This window comes from Pithys albifrons, unplaced genomic scaffold (assembly GCF_047495875.1).
Source record: "Pithys albifrons albifrons isolate INPA30051 unplaced genomic scaffold, PitAlb_v1 scaffold_44, whole genome shotgun sequence".
Taxonomy (NCBI): domain Eukaryota; kingdom Metazoa; phylum Chordata; class Aves; order Passeriformes; family Thamnophilidae; genus Pithys; species Pithys albifrons.
This window is the reverse complement of record NW_027286059.1, coordinates 361,173-370,297: the sequence shown is the minus strand read 5'-3', so window position 1 is coordinate 370,297 and position 9,125 is coordinate 361,173.

Here is a 9,125-nt window from a genome sequence, read left to right as displayed (position 1 = left end):
GAGCTTCATCTGGCAATGGAGCACTGTCCAAGAAGGAAAAGATAGTGACAATTTAGGACAGATTTCTAAGGACAAAATCAGCAAATATCTCATAGAATTTCCAGCCCACTCCCCCAATTTCAGATTCATTTGGTCTCTCTGGGCTGATTGTGCTGCTCCAGCGAGTTAGGTCAGCCCTGATGCAGTGGGCACACACAATCTGGCTTGTGAAAGCTCCAGTACTCACACCGAGTGCCAGGTGTAAGAACATTTCACTCTCTGCTCTTGTGGCAGAAGATTCTGTGCTGCAGAAACAGGTTTAGCTGAACGTAATAGTGAGTTTGTGATAAGGGAAAAAGCCACAAAAATAACTGCTAAGAGAAGGTGTTTGCACCCGTTAGCAGCAGGTATTTATTTCTGAGCAGGAAGCAAGGCAGCAAAACTTCAAGCAGAGGCTTGCTCACCTGGCAGGAGTCAAAGGGGGCTGTATTATACATTTGAACATAATTGATTACAACATCTCATTGCATATTGATTACAGGTGGGGTCTGGGCGGAGCTGGGGCGGTGTTTTCTTCTGGCATCAGTTCTGTGGAGGGGTCCTTCTGTTCTTCATCCCCAAAAGGAGGGTCCCAGGTAGTCTTCCTCTCCTTGACCCAGCTTGGTTCCTTTCATAGGTGACCTAACCAAAACTAGTAGAAAAAATCTTGGCTAGCTACCATTTTGCTCTATTCAACTGTCCACCATTACCTGATTAATTCGGCTCCAGGCTACAGTACAGAGAACTGAACAACAATCATGTCCTAGGAAAGAGAACAGAACATGCTTGGTAGTAAGGCTGGAGCAAACAGGCCTGGAACTTAGGGAGGGGTTTTGGTTATTGGCCCTTGTTCCTTCTCGGTTTCTTTGAGGTTTTTGTTCTAGTTGTTTGATTTGTTTTTTTTTCTATTGCCATATCAATCAAGTGGTATTATTGAGTCTAGAAATTTTAATTTTTGGTGAATGAAAGTGTGAACATCCTTAGGACGGGACAGATGATAGTGCTCAGCTCTCAGTGTTTTAGTTCATAGTCAGCACAGACAGATACAGTGCTGACTGCTCTGTTTCCCATCTGCCCTGCACTTCCATTTGTGGTGCCTCAGAGCTGATTGCAGAGTAAAATATCTGTGCAGGTTCTGGTGACAATGGCAGAGCAATCCTGAGGAGGCTGGAAAAGGGACACTGATGGTGCCTGTAGGGCACAGTGTGGTGATTTCTCATATTGCCTGTTTTATTCAGTTCTCATTGTAGAAGATGAAGAATTTCTGTGCCTGCTGCTGGACTGAGAAATTAATTACTGTGTCCCATTGCCTACCTGGGCAAGCCAGAGCAGAAGACATAAAGAGCAGGACCAATTCCAATCATGTGTCACAAAACCTTCTGTGCTTCTTTAAAACTCCATTCTTGAATGTCCTGTTGTGATTTGGAGCTGTGAGCAGCCAGCCACCTTCAGCACCCTGAGAGTGGAAGGATCCTGCTCTCATCTACCATTGATTGCTCCTTCCCCACAGCCCTTCTACCCCAGCCCTGTGAGCAGCTCCCCAGGCCGGCTGAGAGCTGACCCTGGCAGGCAGCAGAGTCCCTGCCCCAGCACAGCGCCCTGGGTTGCAGGACCCTGCTCTGCCCCACAGCCCTGGGCACCCCTGGCTGCAGCCCCCGGCTCCACAGCTATTCCAAAGTGTCCCCCAACAGCCCCCACCTCACACATCCCATCAGCTGGGGCTGTGGCAGCTTTAGGAGATACCTCCAGGAGCTGCCCCTGCATTGCCCTGCACCCACAGACTCACCATGTCCAGCACTGCAGAGATTTCTCCTCCATGAGCTCTGAGTCATTCTCCCAGTGCTGAGCCTTTTTAAGCTCTGTCTGTGCCCTGCTGGTGTCCCTGAGCTGCCCTGGCAGTGCCCTGAGCCCTGCTGGGCTGTGCACAGGAGCTGCTCCGCTTGCCAGGAGCTCCCTGTGTGCCAGGAGCCCGGCCCAGCTCAGCAGCACAGCAACAGCCCAGGGCATTTAATGGCCCTCTGGGGGGTTTGTGTTGTTTACATCAGACTCAGTCCTTCAGAGTAACTTCAAACAACTTCTCAAGAAGTCAAAGTGAGAGTGAAACTCTGAAGTTTCTTGTATTCCTATTAGGTTCAATTAAGAGATAAGACTGAGAAAGTGTCCCCAGATTCCAGGCAGAGCAGAAAACTGCAGACAGTGGTGAAAATTAGGAAGAAGCAAGGAAAGGTGTCTCTCATGCTTAGGAAACCTCTATATGTTTCCTTATTCCAAAGGGCCAAGCCCTGACACCCAGACCCTGGGAAAGCAGCTTCTGTTCCTCCCTCATTCCTCAGGGTTCTTCCTGGGGCACTGGGATGTGGGATGTGCAATGCCAAGGGCAGGAGGATGGGGTGGCACCTCCCAGGCTGCTGAGCAGGGACAAGGAGGCAATGAGGCCCCAGGGCTGCAAAGCTCACTTGTCTCCTCATGCCATCAGGGGCACACACAGCAGCCATGGCCAAAGGCCTGCACAAGTTGGCTCTCTTGGGGCCTTTCAGCTTCTGCACATCCCTGTCTCCTCTCCAGCCCAGGCTGTCCTACGGTGTCCATGCCCTGCCCCTTTCCCTGCAGTCTGTCGGCATCCCCTGGCTGCCCCACCTCGCTGGCCCCTTCCTGCACTGACATCTCTCCCTCCTCCCTGGCTCTGCCTTGGAGCACAAAGCCTTGGACTGATCCAGACTCCTTCAGGGGGATGTGTTGCACCACAGCACTGCCCTTGGGCAGAAATTCCTTTCTCCTTGTGTGCAGTCTGGACCTCCCCAGTTTCCCTTCAAGGCCTCTCAGGCTTCTCCTGTTCTTTCCTCAGTCTCCACACCACTGGGCCCAGGGCTTGGAGGCTTCCAAACCCCTTCATACGATATCTCTGGTATTTAGCCATGAAAATGTTGTGCTCTTAGTGCAGGAGAGACAGAGTGACACTTTTTGCCAAAGGTTGTATTGGCAGAACAAGGCACAGGAACTGGAACTGAATGAGGGGAGATTTCCATTGGATGTCAGGAAGAAATATTTTGTGCTGAGGGTGGCAGGAACCTGGGCCAGGTTACAGAGTAAGTGGAAACCCCATCCCTGGAGCTGCCCAAGGTTTGGAATTTTGTAAAACTTAAACTTGTGGAAGGTGTCCCTGAGTAATTGAAGTGCACTTTGACTAGTGGCTATTTTAGGTCTCTTCCAACCCAAACAGTTTATTATTCTTTTTTCCTATATCCCCAACTCCTTCTCCACAGGGTTGCAAATACCGACATGCACCATGTTGGCATTTTAATGTGACCTAATCCCCAACACTTTATGAAAATGGAACAACAGTCCTTTTAGGGACATGAATTTCAATGACTTTGGATGAACCTTTCAAATCTCAAAAGTTACAAAGGAACTAATAGAGATTTCCAACATCTCTGCATGAAAGGCTCCCCAAGTGATCAGTGACAGCCCCCAGGATGGCCTTGCAGCTGAGGTTGGGGGTTTTCTCACTCAGGTCCTGAGACTGAGGATGGGGAGCCAGAAAGTGCATTTAGGGATTATGCAAGACTTGCCATGGGATGTATAGAAAATGAATGAAGTGAAATGTGGAGGAACAGGCATGAGAAAATAAAGAGACAAGGGTATGAAAGGAGCAGAGCATGTGCAAAGAGGTGACTGGTCAGTGCCTTTCTCTTGCCATGTCCTGCAACTGATCCCACAATCTTTCCCATTTTCTTAATCTGGTGAGACTGGTGTGTGTGCACAGAACACTGGTGGGGGTGGGGGTGGGTGGAACCACCAGTGAACATCAAACCAGAGTAACCAGTTACTGGCAGAGGCCTGGGAGCCCCTGTCTGAGATCATCCCCTGGAGGGATCCACATTGTCTGGGTGTCTCTGGAGCTCTGCATCTTCTCCTGACATGGCAGAGCACACAAACAGCCCATCCCTGTGTCCCTTTCTCCACTGACTGTTCTTTGGTTTGGCCCAGAACCCGCCCGAGGTCCCTTCCAGGATGATTCCCTGTGCATTTCTCTCCCCCATGGACCTTCCCTTCCTGATGCAGCATCTGTGGGGAAGCAGAGCTGGGTCAGTGCAGGGCCAGGGCTGGCTGTGACAGGGGTCATGAAGCCACTGCCAGGAGGTGACAGCAAGGACAGTTTGTAAAGAAAAAATTTAGATGTAGGAAATTTGTTTTTTGAGGGAGGGAAGGTTTGGCTGGAGCTGGCATGTGAAGAGAATGAAAGACAAGGGGTGTTGAGGGAAACAGAGAATGTTCAGCCTGGAGATGAGGATAAGATTTTTCTCTAGTTGCAGGGCCAGTGCAGAGCAGGGTGGCCACAAGCCCAGGCTGCCTTCCTGCCTGCCAGGGTTGGTGGGGCTGTGTGACAGAGCTGCCCCCAGAATCAGAACCTGGGGGGCTCTCCCACCTGCCCCACTCCTTCAGCTCCCCCAGATGGAATTTCTGTTGTGTGGGTTCCCTGATGTGCTGGATGACCTCACAATGCTCCCTGGCCAGAATGTCTCCTGAGGGCCACCCAGGCTGCTGCAGTAAACGTGACCTCACAACCACCACGTTCCAGCCATATCTCCTTGGCCTCCTTGCCTCTTTCCTCTGCCACCCTCAGGTCTCTGCTCAGATTGTAGGAAATGATATAACTTTTCTAATTTCATCATGGTTTTAATTAGCCTTTTAATGAACTGCTTGAATTAAAGACAAGTTGTGTGTTGGGCCTTAAATCTCTTTCAGCCAGCACTCAGCAGAATTTAACCTACCACTGTGAGAACACAGCTTGGGAAAAGTACTAATTCTCTAAGTTTTGTTAAGTGAACCTTGATATGCTTTGATGAACAAAGCCTGGGATAGAAAGATGTACTGTTGATGTTGGACATCTGGAATGCAGAATTTATGGACCAAAATGACATTTGCAGAAACCAGCAGATGAAGAAGATGAGTAAGAAGGACTTAGTAGATGTGATGGAAAGTCCCAAACAGGAGAAAAAGACTAAAAATGTGGACTAATTAGCAAAGAGAGGGAGAAGTCCATAACCAATAGAAGATAAAAATTAATTCAATATTAATTCAAAATTACTTCAATAAAATTATGTCATTTAGAACCAATGAACATTGATTTCTTTGTTTGCTAAAAACTGATAAATAGGTGAATAATTGATGCATTGGTGTCTGTGTGAAAGGCAGGATTTCTGTTGGACACACAGAGAGAGCACTGGGAATAAAGTGATTCCTTCCTTTGTAACACCAAACATGCAGTGTTAGGGGGTTTTATTACCCCAATCATTTCAGAGGGGTTTGGCAACAGCATGAGCAGGTTTGGATTAATATCTTTTCTCCAAGTTGCTGGGGCCCAATTGCTTCCCCATGAGGCTCCTGTAGCAGAAGTGGCTTTGCAGAGCCCAGCAAGAAAGAACACCCTTAAGCAGCAGCTCTGCAGTGCTGCCCACCAGGCTGGGCTGGCAAGGGAGGGCTCCTGGCCATGGACTGGCAGGACCTGCTGCTGCCAAGATGCATTTGGGGTTTCAGGCTCTCCCTGGCAGAGGTGCCACCAAGTCACTCTGAGTTGTGCCCGTGGCCTTCAATGTGCTGGGGCTGGCCTGGGGCTTTTCCTGCAGTGGGATGTGCCCTGGTCCTGGCACAGGAAAGGCAGTTCCTCCCCCAGCAATCTGCTCCTTCTGCATGTCAGGCCCCCACTCAGTGCCCCTCACCCTGCTCAGTGTTTGCCTTGGCTCGTGGGTGCAATGATCAGATCTGCTTGAGTGTTCTGAGGCACAACCCAACACCTACTGCCTTCTGCACCCACAGCATAAGAAATATGACTTTCCTTTTCTATGGGGCTGGACCTGATGGGTCTTTGCATTACTGACTTTAATTTCCATTTTTTGAAAATTACCTTTTCCCCAATTGGGTCAAGATGTTGGACTCTTTCACAGTTGCCTGAAGTAACTCAGAATCACAGAGTGTCCTGAGTTTCATGGACCTTCAAAGATCATCTAGATCCAACCTCTGTGACATGAACAGGGGCACCTTGCACTAGACTGGGTTGCCCAAGAGCTCTGCCCAGCCTGGCCCTGAACACTCCAGGGATGGGGCATCTACAGCTTCTCTGGGAAACCTGTGCCAGCACCCTCAGAGGGAAAAATTTCTTCCTAATACCTCATCTAAACCTTCTGATTCAGTCATTCCCCTTTTTCCTGTCACTCCAGGCCCTGGTAAATAGTCTCTCTCCATCTTCCTTTTTGTTCTTTAAGGTACTGGAAGGCCACAGTTAGGCCACCCCAAAGGTTTCCTTCTCCCAGCCAAACAATCCCAGCTCTCTCAGCCATCCCTCATGGCAGAGCTGCTCCATCCCTCTGATCATCTTGGTGCCTCCTCTGGACTCGCTCCAATAGCTCCATGTCCTTGCTGTGCTGGGACCCCAGAGCTGGAGAGAGCTCTGCAGGTGGGGTCTCACCTGAGAGGGCAGAATCCCCCTCCCCTGCTGCCCAGGCTGCTTTGGAGGCAGCCCAGGACACCACTGGTCACCACTTGCCTTGGTGACCAAAGATCCAGTAACACATCCCCCCTGGAAAGGCCTCCTATTTCCTGGGTCAGGAAGTTTCCCCCCATTCCTTCCAGGAGTATCCCTTGACTGTTCCAGGTGTGTGGTGAAGTGTCTCTTGACTGTGCCAGGTGCTCCTGTATGATAAAGGTGGGGACAATCCTGACCATAACAGGTGGGGATCACAGGATAATCACCCACTCTCTGAAAGCCTTGGAACATTCCCTACATGAATTGTATGTAGCAGAAGTGGAACAATTCCCAAACATTTTGGAATCTCCAGGAATTACTGACATGAGGATGGAAATTCAGCAGAGAACTAAAGCCAGTCACCCTGTGACCCCACAAACAGAGGTCCTGAGGGAGGCCCCTGGAGCTCCCCAGCACCTCCCTCTCAGTGGGCACCTCTGGGAGCCTCTCGGAGCTCAGGAACCCTCAAGTTTGCAACACTCCAAAGAGCGTCGCTGATGCCCAGGACAATTCTGATCCCCCCTCAACAAACACACCTCTCCAGGTGCCCCCCTTGTCTCTTGGGAAACACAAAGGGATGGGATGGGAGTGTTTCACTGACATCCAGGAGAATTGTGGATGGGCACCTTTACACACACAGATATTGATGTGTCCACACATCTCTGCCTGTGTGTGTGTGAATTGAGTGTGGTGTGAATGTTATTACGAATTTATAATTAATTCACTGTTAACATTGCTAATCAATGCTATTGAATCACTTGATAACTCTTCAGTTGGTCAGTGATTAAGTACTACTAATTTCTTTTGCTCCCTTTTGTATCCAAATCCTTTGTACACTGATCCTCTTCCATCCCATGTCTCTGTGTAAATCATTTCTTTTCATTAAAAAAAAATATGTTTTTTTAACGTCCACTTTGAAATTTCCTCCTTAGCAAAACTACAAAAAACTCCAATTAGTATAAGCGTTGAAGACTTGAAAACAATTAAAGGAAGATAAATAAATTGTTTTTCTGTGTTTTAATAAGCCCCACTGTGTATTTGGGAGATGAGTCCATGATCCTCAAGTAGTGAGACAAAATTTGAAATACTGCTCAAGAGTTCAGAAGGAAAACTCCAAGTCCCCTGAAGCACCAATGGGCCCCAGTGAGGGCAGGCACTGACAAAGCCTCACCAGGGACTCCTTGGAGCAGATCCTTGGAGGCCCTGATTGCAGGGAGACAAAGGCTCTGTGCAGGCACCTGCAATGCTGAGAAAACCCTGGGCTGGTTGGAGGAAGCACAAAGGCCAAGGCCTGAGCCCCAGGCCCTGGGACAGCAGGTCCTGTCCCTCACAGGTGGCTCAGGGCTGTTTGTGGGGCAGTGGGATGGGAGAGGGAGGAACAACAAATGTCAAAACCTGTGCAACCCCTCCCAGCCTCCTCAGGGAGGGCTGAGGAAGAAACAAAGTTCAGAACCTCAAAGGAAAGTTCCTTCTGGTGGCCTCAGTGGCAGAGGCAGCTGCCAGAGCCCAGGGGACAAAGCCCTGGGTGCCTTTGTGCCTTCCAGCCCTGCCAGAGCCCTTGGCCATCTGTCTTGCAGCCTCTCCTGCCCTGTCCCTGCTGCTCCTCTGGCCTTGCAGGCTGCACACACCCATCCTGCTTTGCCACCAGCCCTCCCAGCAGCATTTCTGTGCCCTCACTGATGTCTCTGCTCCATCTCTGGCTGTTCCCTGCAACACAAAGCCATGGGATGATACTGACTCCTTCTTGGTGAAACCTTGCAAAACAAGGCTCCTCTCTGAGTGACATTTCTTTTTCCCCCCTTCCACTCAGAAACTTCCAAGATGCAGTTTTTGACTTTCCTTCTCTTTCCACTATGAAGAAAAGCTCCGTCATCCTGGCAGAATCACAGAATATGCTGAGCTGGAAGAGGCCTGTAAGGATAATCTAGTCCAACACTTAGCCCTGCACAGGACCATCCATAGGAGTGAAACCATGTGAGGATCATCCAAACACTCCTTGAGCTCTGTCAGGCTTGGAGCTGTGACCAGTGCCCCAGGGTGACTGTTCAATGCCCAACCAGATCTTCCGTGAGCCCTCTCCAGTTCTTCCTCATTCTTCCACAATGGGGATCCTCAAACCCAGACACATCAGTCCAGATGTGTTACCCCAGGGCTCATTCAAAGGGGGTGATACCTCCCTTGTCTGGGTGGCCACACTCCCCCAAGGCAGCCCCATGTTCTGTTGTCCTTATTCACTTTGATCCTGAGCCCCTGTGCCTCAGGACATCCCTCACACAGCCCAGGCCCTTCTCCTCGGGGTCACTCCAGAGCTGTTCAGGTCCCTGCCCTCATCTCTGGGTCATTGTGCCCCCAGGGCAGGACTGGCCTCTTTGCCTTCTAAAACTCCAGCAGGTTTGTGTTGCCAGAGCCCAGAGCTCCTCAGGGCCCCTGAGAGGGACTCTCAGCTGGGGCAGCTCTCAGGGTGTGTGCACAGGTGGCTCATCTGCCTCTGGGTGCCCAAGGCTGCTGCTGTCTGTCAGGGAGGTGACAGATGTGACCTGGCAGCCCCTTCCCAGCCATGGCCCCCTGGAGATGCTGAGGCCCA